Source organism: Ranitomeya variabilis, chromosome 5 (assembly GCF_051348905.1).
Source record: "Ranitomeya variabilis isolate aRanVar5 chromosome 5, aRanVar5.hap1, whole genome shotgun sequence".
In the NCBI taxonomy this organism is placed as follows: Eukaryota; Metazoa; Chordata; class Amphibia; order Anura; family Dendrobatidae; genus Ranitomeya; species Ranitomeya variabilis.
This window is the reverse complement of record NC_135236.1, coordinates 329,168,319-329,183,611: the sequence shown is the minus strand read 5'-3', so window position 1 is coordinate 329,183,611 and position 15,293 is coordinate 329,168,319.

Here is a 15,293-nt window from a genome sequence, read left to right as displayed (position 1 = left end):
GGTTCTCGAACGGGTTAATCCCGTGGTCTACCGTTTAGCCCTTCCGCCTCGCCTAGGTATCACCGACACCTTTCATGTGTCCCTTTTGAAGCCCGTATACATGTCCCGGTTTTTCGAGTCATCTGCTGGCACATCAGGTTCGTCTATGGACGATTACGAGGTGAATGCCATTCTGGGATACAAGGTGGTACGTGGCAAAAAATTTTATCTGGTGGATTGGAAGGGCTGTGGTCCTGAGGACAGGTCTTGGGAGCCTGCTGAGCACATTCGGGCTCCGCAGCTTATTGCTGCCTTCGAGCGTAGCGAGGTCCAAGGAGGGGGGGGCCTAGGAGGGGGGGGTAATGTTAGGGGTCGAGTTCCCGCTTCTGCACAGGGGGAATCTCGGGCCGTCTCTGCTGCGGTCTCCCATTCTTCTCCTGCCGCAGTGGAGCCTGCTCAGCAGAGACGTCGGTGCCAGCGTCTTGCTCAGTCCCGCTCTGTACAAAGAGTTACTGCTGCTTCGCTGGCTTCTGCCATTAAAGTCAGTGCTGGGCAGCGGCGAATAGACGCTTGTGGGACTAAGTCCTGCTTTTCTCATTCTGAGCATGCCCTGAGTGAGATCTCTCAGTGGAGATCGAGGGTCACATGGTCAGACACTGCAGCTAAGTCCATTGGTCCTTTCAGGAAGGTCCTTTAAGTGCAAAGGCTAAGTCTTGCTTTGCACACACTGAGCATGCCCAGGGCAAGATCTCTCAGTGGAGATTTAGGGTCACATGCTCTGGTATGACAGTCTCTCATTGGTCCTTTTAGGAAGGTCTTTTACTTGCTGCAGCTATATAAGGCTCGCATGGCCACACGGCCATGCGCTAGTGTACATTTGTATACGTGTGTTTGTTGTGAGTGCAAGTCATTCATTAATTACCCCTACCCTACTGTATGAAAGCTCGCGTAAGGTGTATGGCTGCTACCTAGCGTCCGACTAAACACTCCACGTGTTACACACGAGTCAGCGTCTATCGCTGTGACCGCCAGTGCGGCGCCACGCGCCAGTAGTGCGCTTCTTAACCCACGTCTGGGTACTAGTGGTGTCTGCCAGCACGGCACAGTTCGCACTTCGGTGCTCTTGCTATTCCTACACACTCAGTTGCGGTGTGGTGAGCAAGTTGTCTGAACGGACTTCTACCCTGAGTCTTGGGATTGAGTTCGCCGACTCCTTGCTTGCACTCATTTGTGCGGTATTGCGGACCTGTGGCTTAGCAGGGTTCGCTTCCACCGCCATATAGCGCCGCCATTTGCTAGCAGCGGGTTTTCACCTGCACGGTGGACCCCGGACTGCGAACGCACCAATATTATTACATCTTTTACTTGGTGGGTTCCGCCAGTCCTAACAACGAGGATAAACCATTACTCATGTTTCTCAAACCCTGGGGCTCCAAAAGTAAATTGGCATGAATATAACTCACCCAGAACCAGTGAAAAAAAAAAAAGCGAATTGAAACCCCATTCTACCAAGAAATCTCACAAAAAACGTCATAAAAAAAAATCCGGCTCAATTGCAAGCATGTTACTGCAATGGCAAGGAGAAGGGACAAATTATATTAAGAATGGTGTATCCTATAAAGATAGTACAAATTATCCCATTCATTTCCAATGATATGTCCCATAAAGATAGTATAAGTTATCCCATTCATAGAAAGATCGACATGTCTACCCTGTCGTTCATGAAACAACACCGTGAGCACAGCTACGAAGTGGTGCTATAGTTAGGCTCCCACGCCATATACTTAATCAACATAAAACTTAGCACTCAACTTAGGATGCTTGGAACAGAAGAATTTATTTTGCTGTATACTCAAAACGTTTCGGTTCAACATGAACCTTCTTCAGTTACTACAAAATGTAAAAAGTGCAAATAAATACAAAAAAAACAAAATAACCAAAGTATTTACAAAAAGGAGAAACAATCGGTCAAATACAATGTAATCATACATGATACTCAGCGGAAGTAAATCTGGCAGAGAATATAAGCCAAAATCCGAGCACAATCAAATATAGGTGTAAGGAAGAGAGGAAGTGCAGGACAAATGTTAGATACGTGTCCACGTGGTATAAGGTAACTAGAGAACATACCGTATACGGAATACATGTGATGAATGGGGCCGGAAGTCAGTGGGCCACACAAATTCTATGCTGGGGGCTGTGGAAAGTAACGGGGTAACCAGAGGGTTAAACAAAGGACAACTGAGGGAGAAATATAGATGGATATGCTACTTACACCACAGCCGAGGTATGCAGAGAGAAGTGCTGTAGGAATTTAAAATAATAGTAGTAAGTGGGTGAAATGGAGGTAAACGCATTAACCGTGTGAGGAGGGGTTAAATTACCTTTAGGAGAGCGAGGTGTAGGCGTGCATGCCGCCAGACGCGGAGTCCACCGCTAGTCTGGGGATGTAGACTCCAAATGGAGTTTAAGAAGGGAAGGGGCGGGACACCTTAGCCAGCAAACCAATGAGTGAGGAGCCCTGGCCGGGAGTGACATATCGCTACTGAGAGGGAAAAAAAAAACAAAAAAAAAAAAACAATGTTGTAGATGGGGAGCGAACTAAAATAAAACCTGGCTGGAGGCTGGCAACCGCAAATAGATGGGAATATGAAAGCAGCTAGGGGAACAGGTGACATGAGATGTATGGTGGGGACAAAGTGAGAGGGGTGTTGCAGGGAGCAGATGTGGGCAAGAGGGTGGGCGGAGCATACACTTCTATGGAGAAATGTGAATCATGTATAGCAAAAGAAGTGCCCATAGTCTGCTAAGGTGAAACTAGGTGCAAACTACTATCCAGATGTTGAGAGGAGTAGCTGTGCCCAATGCTGTAGACGTGCAGGAGGAAATTCGTGCTGGTGACCTCCAATCATATTAATATAAGCGGCTCTAGTAGAGAACAGAACAATATATTAGTATGCAAACACAACAAGCTTGGAGGTCACCAGCACGAATTTCCTCCTGCACGTCTACAGCATTGGGCACAGCTACTCCTCTCAACATCTGGATAGTAGTTTGCACCTAGTTTCACCTCAGCAGACTATGGGCACTTCTTTTGCTATACATGGTTCACATTTCTCCATAGAAGTGTATGCTCCGCCCACCCTCTTGCCCACATCTGCTCCCTGCAACACCCCTCTCACTTTGTCCCCACCATACATCTCATGTCACCTGTTCCCCTAGCTGCTTTCATATTCCCATCTATTTGCGGTTGCTAGCCTCCAGCCAGGTTTTATTTTAGTTTGCTCCCCATCTACAACATTGTTTTTTTTTTTTTTTTTTTCCCCTCTCAGTAGCGATATGTCACTCCCGGCCAGGTCTCCTCACTCATTGGTTTGCTGGCTAAGGTGTCCCGCCCCTTCCCTTCTTAAACTCCATTTGGAGTCTACATCCCCAGACTAGCGGTGGACTCCGCGTCTGGCGGCATGCACGCCTACACCTCGCTCTCCTAAAGGTAATTTAACCCCTCCTCACACGGTAATGCGTTTACCTCCATTTCACCCACTTACTACTATTATTTTAAATTCCTACAGCACTTCTCTCTGCATACCTCAGCTGTGGTGTAAGTAGCATATCCATCTATATTTCTCCCTCAGTTGTCCTTTGTTTAACCCTCTGGTTACCCTGTTACTTTCCACAGCCCCCAGCATAGAATTTGTGTGGCCCACTGACTTCCGGCCCCATTCATCACATGTATTCCGTATACGGTATGTTCTCTAGTTACCTTATACCACGTGGACACGTATCTAACATTTGTCCTGCACTTCCTCTCTTCCTTACACCTATATTTGATTGTGCTCGGATTTTGGCTTATATTCTCTGCCAGATTCACTTCCGCTGAGTATCATGTATGATTACATTGTATTTGACCGATTGTTTCTCCTTTTTGTAAATACTTTGGTTATTTTGTTTTTTTGTATTTATTTGCACTTTTTACATTTTGTAGTAACTGAAGAAGGTTCATGTTGAACCGAAACGTTTTGAGTATACAGCAAAATAAATTCTTCTGTTCCAAGCATCCTAAGTTGAGTGCTAAGTTTTATGTTGATTACCCTGTCGTTCAAACCTAACGGACCTGTCGCCTCTGTTCGCATTGTCCATCTAGCCTCTTGTCTCAATAAGAGATTATGAAGATCCCCTCCTCTTTCGGATGGTGCCACTTTCTCAATACCAGCGAAAGTCATTACGCCGGGGTTCACCCCATGGGCCTCTCCAATATGGTTAATGAGTCTAGGGACCCCTTTGCCGGATATAACGGATTTAAAGTGCTCCCTGAACCGTAGATACAAATGCCTTATTGCTTTACCTATATAATACCACACGCACGGGCAAAAGAGCACATATACAACATAATCCGTTTTGCACGATATAGAGTGGGTCACCTTATGGGTGATGGGTCCTATCTTCAAGACCCGCTCTCGGACATGGTATCTACAATACGAGCAATGTCCACAAAGATAATTTCCCTTCGGGACACCCTGCTCTAGCCAATTATTCGCTTTATCTTTTGTAACATGGTTTCGCATCAAAATAAAAAAGATAAACGGATTATGTTGTATATGTGCTCTTTTGCCCGTGCGGGCGGTATTATATAGGTAAAACAATAATGCATTTGTATATACGGTTCAGGGAGCACTTTAAATCCGTTATATCCGGCAAAGGGGTCCCTAGACTCATTAACCATATTCGAGAGGCCCATGGGGGGAACCCCGGCGTAATGACTTTCGCTGGTATTGAGAAAGTGGCACCGTCCGAAAGAGGAGGGGATCTTCATAATCTCTTATTGAGACAAGAGGCTAGATGGATAATGCGAACAGAGGCGACGGGCCCAGAGGCCGGGGTTAGGTTTGAACGACAGGGTAGACATGTCGATCTTTCTATGAATGGGATAACTTATACTATCTTTATGGGACATATCATTGGAAATAAATGGGATAATTTGTACTATCTTTATAGGATACATCATTATTAATATAATTTGTCCCTTCTCCTTGCCATTGCAGTAACGCTTGCAATTGAGCCGGATTTTTTTTATGACGTTTTTTGGGAGATTTCTTGGTAGAATGGGGTTCCAATTCAGTTTTTTTTTTTTCCACTGGTTCTGGGTGAGTTATATTTGTGCCAATTTACTTTTGGAGTCCCAGGGTTTGAGAAACATGGGTAATGGTTTATCCTCATTATGGGAAGATAGCTCTCGCTAGTTCTCTCTCTTGCAGTAATAACATTTATATCATTCTGTTTATATAAGCTGTACATGTTATAAGTAGCACATAGGTTATTCACTTGTTTTTAATTGTTCTTAGTATTTCGTGTGGTGAGTGGGCGGGATGAAGCAGGGAGGAGTTATGCTTATGGTAGGTACTTCTTCTGGTGTCATGTCCGTCCATTCACAAACCTGTTGAAGTGCTTCAGCAGCACGAAATGGACATCGTTTGACCTGTACACTCTGCTGTATATGCACCCCCGAGCCGTGAAGATTTTACTGCAATAAAGTTTTACCTGCACTGAAGATCGGTTAGTGCTGCCGTCTCCTTCCTTACTCGCAGCTGCATTGTGATGTTTCCCCGGTCCAGCACCCGAGATCTAGTGGCCGGCTCATGCTGACAGCCTGTGGGTTCATGAGTTCAGCGTCTTGGTGGTGCGGTCAGCTGTTTCTTGATTGACTGACTTTACATACATTTGGGAGAGCTCTCCCTCATGCCAAATAGTTAGCAAGATGGTGGAATACATATCCCCATCCAATGCTCTGCCCCTAGAATGCTGAGATGCCATGGTACAAAAAATTTCCCTGAAGGACAAGCAGGGGCATCTGCCTGAGCATTCAATACCTCTCCCTCCAGCTCAGAACACACAGCAGAGACAACCACCCCTTCCTGTAAATTAGGGAGAGAGTCATCTGACCGCCACCTCCAGTGAAACTTCAAGACAAAGCATCAGCTTAATCCCAGGATGGTAAGTGACAATAAAATTAAACCTGGTAAAATACAAAGACCATCTAGCTTATCTAGGATTAAAACGTTTAGCGGATTCGAGGTGCAACAGATTTTTATGATCAGTTATGACAGTGATAAGATGGACTGCCCTCTCCAAAAAGTGACCCCACTCATCAAAAGCCAACTTGATAGACAAAAGTTTTCTATTGCCTACATCATAGTTCCTATCGGCCAATTATAATTTTTTAGAGACGAAGGCACAAGGATGCCACTTACCAGGGGACGACCCTTGAGACAACACAGCCCCAACCCATCACCTCAGATGCATCAATCTCAACAATAAATCGTTCAGAACCATTGGGTTGCATGATTACAGGAGCAGTGGAAAAACATTTATTCAAAGAAGAAAATGCCTTAAGGGAGAGGTCGGACCACCTCAAGAAGTCTGTACCTCTCTTTGTTATGTCAGTGAGGAGCTTGACAATCGACGAGAAGTTTTTGATGAACTTTTGAATATAGTTAGTAAACGTCAAAAAGATTGCAACATTTTCAGATTTTCTGGGAGATCCTATTCCAGAACTGCATGGACTTTATTAGGGTCCATCCGACAACCTGCAGCAGGCATTAGGAAACCCAGGAATTGAACCTCTTGTACAGCAAATACGCATTTTTCTAATTTGACATACAGTTTATTATCCTGTAAAACCTGTAACACCTGCTGGACGTATACCTGATGTGATTTGAGATCAGGTGAGTATATTAAAATATCGTCAAGATACACACTACAAATCTACCCACAAGGTGCTGAAAAAAGTCCTTAACAAATTTTTGTAAAATGGCAGGAGCATTAGTCAAACTAAAGAGCATGACAAGGTTTTCATTATTCCCTACAGGAGTGTTAAAAGTCGTCTTCCACATATCCTCTTTCTTGATCACATTATTAGGCTCCCCTGAGTTTCCACTGAGAGAGCCATTTTGTCCCAATAGTCTGATTAAATAAGTCAGGGATAAGTAAGAGGGAATAAGGATCTTGGATAGTAATCAGATTTAACTCATGAAAATCTAAACAGGGATGCAGGCCCCCATTTTCTTTTTTACAATGAAGAACCCTGTTGTGAACTATACTTCTTGGCTCCCTCTTGTGGTCACTAGTGATTTGGCACTTGGATTGTCTTTTACCAGGTTGGTACTCACCTGCTTCGTTAGGCCTGGGGTGTTGCTATTTAAACTTCCTGGATTCTCAGTCCAGTGCCTGGCATCGTTGTAATCAGTTCATTTCTGTTTGCTCCTGTCTTCAGGTCCTGGTTCTTTGCAAGATAAGCTAAGTCCTGCTTTTTTACTTTTGTTTATTTGTATTGTTCTTATTTTTGTCCAGCTTGTACAAAATGTGATTCCTGATATCGCTGGAAGCTCTAGGGGGCTGATATTCTCCCCCCTCACCGTTAGTCGGTTTGGGGGTTCTTGGATATTCAGCGTGGATATTTTGCAGGGTTTTTTGCTGACCATATAAGTCATCTTACTATCTTCTGCTATTTAGTCAGTGGGCCTCTCTTTGCTAAAATCTAGTTCATTCTTACGTTTGTCTTTTCTTCTTGCCTCACCGTTATTATTTGTTGGGGGCTTGTATTTCTTTGGGTCTTTTCTCTGGAGGCAAGAGAGGTCTTATTTTCCCTGATAGGGTTAGTTAGTTCTCCGGCTGGCGCGAGACGTCTAGGATCAACGTAGTCACGTTCCCCGGCTACTGTTAGTGTTTGTGCTAGGATCAGCTATATGGTCAGCCTAGTTACCACTTCCCTATGAGCTGGTATTTATGTTTGCAGACTTTGCTTAATCTCTGAGATCCCTTGCCATTGGGATCATAACAGTATGCCAGGCCATGAATAGTTAATGCATTGCAGAAGTGGGATTAAAAGAAAAGGAGTTCTGAGTTTGTTTTTTTTTCTCCTCTTTCTTCCTTCCCCTTTTTCTCAGAGTGGCTGTAAGCTTGCTGCAGACATGAATGTTCAGACCTTGATTACTAGTGTGGATCAGCTTGCTGCACGAGTGCAGAGCATTCAGGATTTTGTTGTTAGCAGTCCTATGTCTGAGCCTAAGATACCTATTCCTGAGCTGTTCTCTGGAGATCGATTTAAATTTGGGAATTTTAGGAATAATTGTAAATTGTTTCTATCTTTGAAACCTCGTTCGTCTGGAGATTCAGCTCAGCAAGTTAAAATTGTTATCTCCTTTTTGCGTGGCGACCCTCAGGATTGGGCTTTCTCGTTGGCGCCAGGAGATCCGGCATTGGCGGATGTTGATGCGTTTTTTCTGGCGCTCGGATTGCTTTATGAGGAGCCTAATCTTGAAATTCAGGCAGAAAAAGTTCTACTGGCTATCTCTCAGGGCCAGGATGAAGCTGAGGTGTACTGCCAAAGATTTCAGAAATGGTCCGTGCTTACTCGATGGAATGAATGTGCTCTGGCCGCAAATTTCAGAAATGGCCTTTCTGAAGCCATTAAGAATGTGATGGTGGGTTTTCCAATTCCTACAAGTCTGAATGATTCTATGGCGCTGGCTATTCAGATTGATCGGCGTTTGCGGGAGCGCAAATCCGCTAATCCTCTCGCGGTGTTGTCTGAACGGACACCTGTCTCAATGCAATGCGACAGAATCCTGACTAGAACCGAATGACAAAATCATAGACGTCAGAGTGGGTTGTGTTTTTACTGTGGTGATTCTACACATGTTATATCAGCATGCTCTAAACGCCTAACCAAGGTTATCAGTCCTGTCACCATTGGTAATTTGCAGCCTAAATTTATTTTGTCTGTGACTTTAATTTGTTCATTGTCTTCCTACCCTGTTATGGCATTTGTGGATTCAGGTGCTGCCCTGAGTCTTATGGACTTGTTGTTTGCCAAGCGCTGCGGTTTTGTCCTGGAGCCTTTAAAAATTCCTATTCCTCTCAGAGGAATTGATGCTACGCCACTGGCGGAAAATAAACCGCAGTTTTGGACACAAGTGACCATGTGCATGACTCCTGAACATCGGGAGGTGATTCGTTTTCTTGTTCTGCATAAAATGAATGATTTGGTCGTGTTAGGTCTGCCATGGTTACAGACCCATAATCCTGTTTTGGATTGGAAGGCTATGTCTGTCTCGAGTTGGGGTTGTCAGGGAATTCATTGCGATTCTCCGCCAGTGTCTATTGCTACTTCTACTCCTTCAGAGGTTCCTGAGTATTTGTGTGACTATCAGGATGTATTCAGTGAGTCCAGGTCCAGTGATCTTCCTCCTCATAGGGACTGTGACTGCGCTATAGATTTGATTCCTGGCAGTAAATTTCCTAAGGGACGATTATTTAATTTGTCTGTACCCGAGCATGCCGCGATGCGTTCTTATGTCAAGGAGTCTTTGGAGAAGGGGCATATTCGCCCATCCTCTTCCCCTCTTGGTGCGGGATTTTTTTTTGTGGCCAAGAAAGACGGGTCTTTGAGACCTTGTATAGACTATCGGCTTCTGAATAAAATCACTGTTAAGTTTCAGTATCCTTTGCCACTATTGTCAGACTTGTTTGCTCGGATTAAGGGTGCCAAGTGGTTCACTGTCATGAATCCCAATGGCTAGGGATAGCAAGGGACAAGCAAAGTAATACAAAATATCGGACGAGCTCTAGGGTGATGGAACCTGGGCTGACTGCTGCCCTACGCCTGACAAACGCAACTAGAGATAGCCAGGGAGCGTGCCTACGTTGGTTCTAGACGCCATGCACCAGCCTAAGAGCTAACTAGTACTGCAGAGAAAATAAGACCTCACTTGCCTCCAGAGGAATGAACCCCAAAAGGTATAGTTGCCCCCCACATGTATTGACGGTGAAATGAGAGGAAGGCACACACATAGAGATGATATATATAGGTTCAGCAAATTGAGGCCCGCTGTAAACTAGAAAGCAGAACGATACAAAAGGGGTCTGAGCGGTCAGCAAAAAACCCTAATCAAAAAACCATCCTGAGATTACAAGAACCCATGTGCCAACTCATGGCACATGGGGAGAACCTCAGTCCACTAGAGCTACCAGCTAGCATAGAGACATAATAAGCAAGCTGGACAAAAAACCAAACAACTGAAAATCAGCACTTAGCTTATCCTGAAAGATCTGGGAGCAGGTAGGCAGGAACCAAACAGAGCACATCTGAATACATTGATAGCCGGCAAGGGAATGACAGAAAGGCCAGGTAAAATAGGAAACACCCAGCCTCTGATGGACAGGTGGAAACCAAAGGCCGCAACCCACCAAAGTCACCCAGTACCAGCAGTAACCACCAGAGGGAGCCCACAAACAGAATCCACAACAGTACCCCCCCCTTGAGGAGGGGTCACCGAACCCTCACGAGAACCCCCAGGGCGATCAGGGTGAGCTCTATGGAAGGCGCGGACCAAATCAGTCGCATGAACATCGGAGGCGACCACCCAGGAATTATCCTCCTGACCATAACCCTTCCACTTAACCAAATACGGAGTTTGCGTCTGGAAACACGAGAATCCAAGATCTTCTCAACAACATACTCCAATTCTCCCTCCACCAGCACCGGAGCAGGAGGCTCAACCGAAGGAACACCTCATACCTCCGCAACAACGACCGATGGAACACATTATGAATAGCAAACGATGCTGGGAGATCCAAACAAAAAGATACAGGGTTAAGAATCTCCGAGATCCTATAAGGACCGATGAACCGAGGCTTGAACTTAGGAGAAGAGACCTTCATAGGGACAAAACGAGAAGACAACCACACCAAATCCCCAACAAGAAGTCGGGGACCCACGCGGCGACGGCGATTAGCAAACTGCTGAGTCTTCTCCTGAGACAACTTCAAACTGTCCACCACCTGATTCCAAATCTGATGTAGCCTGTCCACCACCACGTCCACTCCAGGACAATCCGAAGACTCCACCTGACCAGAGGAAAAACGAGGATGAAACCCCGAATTACAAAAAAAAGGAGAGACCAACGTGGCAGAACTAGCCCGATTATTAAGAGCAAATTCGGCCAGCGGCAAAAAAGCAACCCAGTCATCTTGATCAGCAGAAACAAAACACCTCAAATAAGTTTCCAAGGTCTGATTAGTTCGCTCCGTCTGGCCATTCGTCTGAGGATGGAATGCAGACGAGAAAGACAAATCAATGCCCATCTTGGCACAAAACGTCCGCCAAAATCTAGACACAAACTGGGATCCCCTGTCAGAAACGATATTCTCCGGAATCCCATGCAAACGAACCACGTTCTGAAAAAATAAAGGGACCATCTCAGAGGAGGAAGGCAACTTAGGCAAGGGCACCAAATGAACCATCTTAGAAAAGCGGTCACACACCACCCAGATAACGGACATTTTCTGTGAAACCGGGAGATCAGAAATAAAATCCATGGAAATGTGCGTCCAAGGCCTCTTCGGGATGGGCAAGGATAACAACAACCCACTGGCCCGAGAACAGCAAGGCTTAGCTCGAGCACACACTTCACAAGACTGCACAAAGGTACGCACATCCCTAGACAAGGAAGGCCACCAAAAAGACCTGGCCACCAAGTCTCTAGTACCAAATATTCCAGGATGACCAGCCAACACAGAAGAATGGACCTCGGAGATGACTCTACTGGTCCAATCATCCGGAACAAACAGTCTTTCTGGTGGACAACGATCCGGTTTATCCACCTGAAACTCCTGCAATGCACGTCGCAAGTCTGGGGATACGGCGGACAATATTACCCCATCCCTAAGGATACCAGTAGGCCCAGAGTCTCCAGGAGAGTCAGGCACAAAACTCCTGGAAAGAGCATCTGCCTTCACATTCTTTGAACCTGGCAGGTATGAAACCACGAAATTGAAACGAGAAAAAAACAACGACCAACGAGCCTGTCTAGGATTCAAACGCCTGGCAGACTCAAGGTAAATGAGATTCTTGTGATCAGTCAAGACCACCACACGATGTTTAGCACCCTCAAGCCAATGACGCCACTCCTCAAATGCCCACTTCATGGCCAAAAGCTCCCGATTACCCACATCATAATTGCGCTCGGCGGGCGAGAATTTTCTAGAGAAGAATGCACATGGCTTCATCACCGAGCCATTAGAACTTCTCTGTGACAAAACCGCCCCCGCTCCAATCTCGGAAGCATCAACCTCAACCTGAAAAGGAAGTGAAACATCTGGTTGACACAACACAGGAGCAGAAGAAAACCGGCGCTTAAGTTCCTGAAAGGCCTCCACGGCCGCAGGAGACCAATCAGCAACATCAGCACCCTTTTTAGTCAAATCAGTCAAAGGTTTAACAATACTGGAAAAATTAGCAATGAACCGACGATAAAAATTAGCAAACCCCAAGAACTTCTGAAGGCTCTTAACAGATGTAGGTTGTGTCCAGTCACAAATCGTCTGAACCTTGACGGGATCCATCTCAATAGTAGAAGGAGAAAAAATGTACCCCAAAAAAGAAATCTTCTGGACTCCGAAGAGACACTTTGAGCCCTTCACAAACAGAGAATTGGCCCGCAGAACCTGAAACACCTTCCTGACCTGTAAAACATGAGACTCCCAGTCATCAGAAAACACCAAAATATCATCCAAATACACAATTATAAACTTATCCAGATATTCACAGAAAATATTGTGCATAAAGGACTGAAAGACTGACGGAGCATTGGAGAGTCCAAAAGGCATTACCAAATACTCAAAATGGCCCTCAGGCGTATTAAATGCGGTTTTCCACTCGTCACCCTGTTTTATCCGCACCAGATTATACGCACCGTGAAGATCTATCTTAGTGAACCACCTAGCCCCCTTAATGCGAGCAAACAAATCAGTCAATAATGGCAGTGGATACTGATATTTGACTGTAATCTTATTCAGAAGGCGATAATCTATACAAGGCCTCAGGGAACCATCTTTTTTTGCCACGAAAAAAAAACCTGCTCCCAGAGGGGACGAAGATGGACGAATATGTCCCTTTTCCAAGGACTCCTTAATATAATTCCGCATAGCAGTATGCTCTGGCAGTGACAGATTAAATAAACGACCCTTAGGGAACTTACTGCCAGGAATCAATTCTATAGCACAGTCACAATCTCTATGAGGAGGGAGCGAATTGAGCTTAGGCTCCTCAAAAACATCCCTATAGTCAGACAAAAACGCAGGGATCTCAGAAGGAGTAGATGAAGCGATTGAAATCGGAGGTGCATAATCATGAACCCCCTGACATCCCCAGCTTAACACAGACATTGTTTTCCAGTCCAGGACAGGATTATGAGTTTGTAACCATGGCAGACCAAGCACTAGTACATCATGTAAATTATACAGTACAAGGAAGCGAATCACCTCCTGATGAACGGGAGTCATGCGCATGGTCACTTGTGTCCAATACTGCGGCTTATTCATAGCCAATGGTGTAGAGTCAATTCCCTTCAGAGGGATAGGAACTTCCAGAGGCTCCAGACTAAAACCGCAGCGTTTAGCAAATGACCAATCCATAAGACTCAGGGCAGCGCCTGAATCCACATAGGCATCGACGGAAATGGAAGACAGTGAAAAAATCAGAGTCACAGACAAAATGAACTTAGGCTGCAGAGTACCAATGGCAAAAGATTTATCAACCCTTTTTGTGCGTTTAGAGCATGCTGATATAACATGAGCTGAATCACCACAATAAAAACACAATCCATTTTTCCGCCTATAATTTTGCCGTTCACTTCTGGACTGAATTCTATCACATTGCATAGTCTCAGGTGCCTGTTCAGAAGACACCGCCAACTGGTGCACGGGTTTGCGCTCCCGTAAACGCCGATCAATCTGAATGGCCATAGCCATCGACTCATTCAGACCTGTAGGCGTAGGGAACCCCACCATAATATCCTTAATGGCCTCGGAAAGACCATTTCTGAAGTTAGCAGCCAGGGCGCACTCATTCCACTGAGTAAGCACCGACCATTTCCGAAATTTTTGACAATATATTTCCGCTTCATCATGCCCCTGAGAGAGGGCTAATAAAGCCTTTTCAGCCTGAATCTCCAGGTTGGGTTCCTCATAGAGCAATCCCAATGCCAGAAAAAATGCATCCACATTGAGCAATGCAGGATCCCCTGGTGCCAATGCAAATGCCCAATTCTGAGGGTCGCCCCGCAGGAAAGATATTACAATCTTGACCTGTTGAGCAGGGTCTCCAGAGGAGCGAGATTTTAAAGAAAGAAACAATTTACAATTGTTCCTGAAATTCAGGAAGGTAGATCTATCTCCAGAAAAGAACTCTGGAATAGGAATTCTAGGTTCAGACATGGGAGTGTGAACAACAAAATCCTGTATGTTTTGAACTTTTGCCGTGAGATTACTCAGGCTGGAAGCCAAACTCTGGACATCCATGTTAAACAGCTAATATCAGAGCCATTCAAGGGTTAAGAGGAGGTAAGAAGCATCTAGACAGCAATTAAGGGCTAGGCAGCAAAACTCTGAAGAAAAGAAAAAAAAAAAAAAATTTCCCTTAAACACTTCTTTTTCTCCTGCTTCAGCCCAAACAATTAACACTTTGTGGGCCGGCTATACTGTCATGAATCCCAATGGCTAGGGATAGCAAGGGACAAGCAAAGTAATACAAAATATCGGACGAGCTCTAGGGTGATGGAACCTGGGCTGACCGCTGCCCTACGCCTGACAAACGCAACTAGAGATAGCCAGGGAGCGTGCCTACGTTGGTTCTAGACGCCACGCACCAGCCTAAGAGCTAACTAGTACTGCAGAGAAAATAAGACCTCACTTGCCTCCAGAGGAATGAACCCCAAAAGGTATAGTTGCCCCCCACATGTATTGACGGTGAAATGAGAGGAAGGCACACACATAGAGATGATATATATAGGTTCAGCAAATTGAGGCCCGCTGTAAACTAGAAAGCAGAACGATACAAAAGGGGTCTGAGCGGTCAGCAAAAAACCCTAATCAAAAAACCATCCTGAGATTACAAGAACCCATGTGCCAACTCATGGCACATGGGGAGAACCTCAGTCCACTAGAGCTACCAGCTAGCATAGAGACATAATAAGCAAGCTGGACAAAAAACCAAACAACTGAAAATCAGCACTTAGCTTATCCTGAAAGATCTGGGAGCAGGTAGGCAGGAACCAAACAGAGCACATCTGAATACATTGATAGCCGGCAAGGGAATGACAGAAAGGCCAGGTAAAATAGGAAACACCCAGCCTCTGATGGACAGGTGGAAACCAAAGGCCGCAACCCACCAAAGTCACCCAGTACCAGCAGTAACCACCAGAGGGAGCCCACAAACAGAATCCACAACAGTTCACCAAGATAGATCTTCGTGGTGC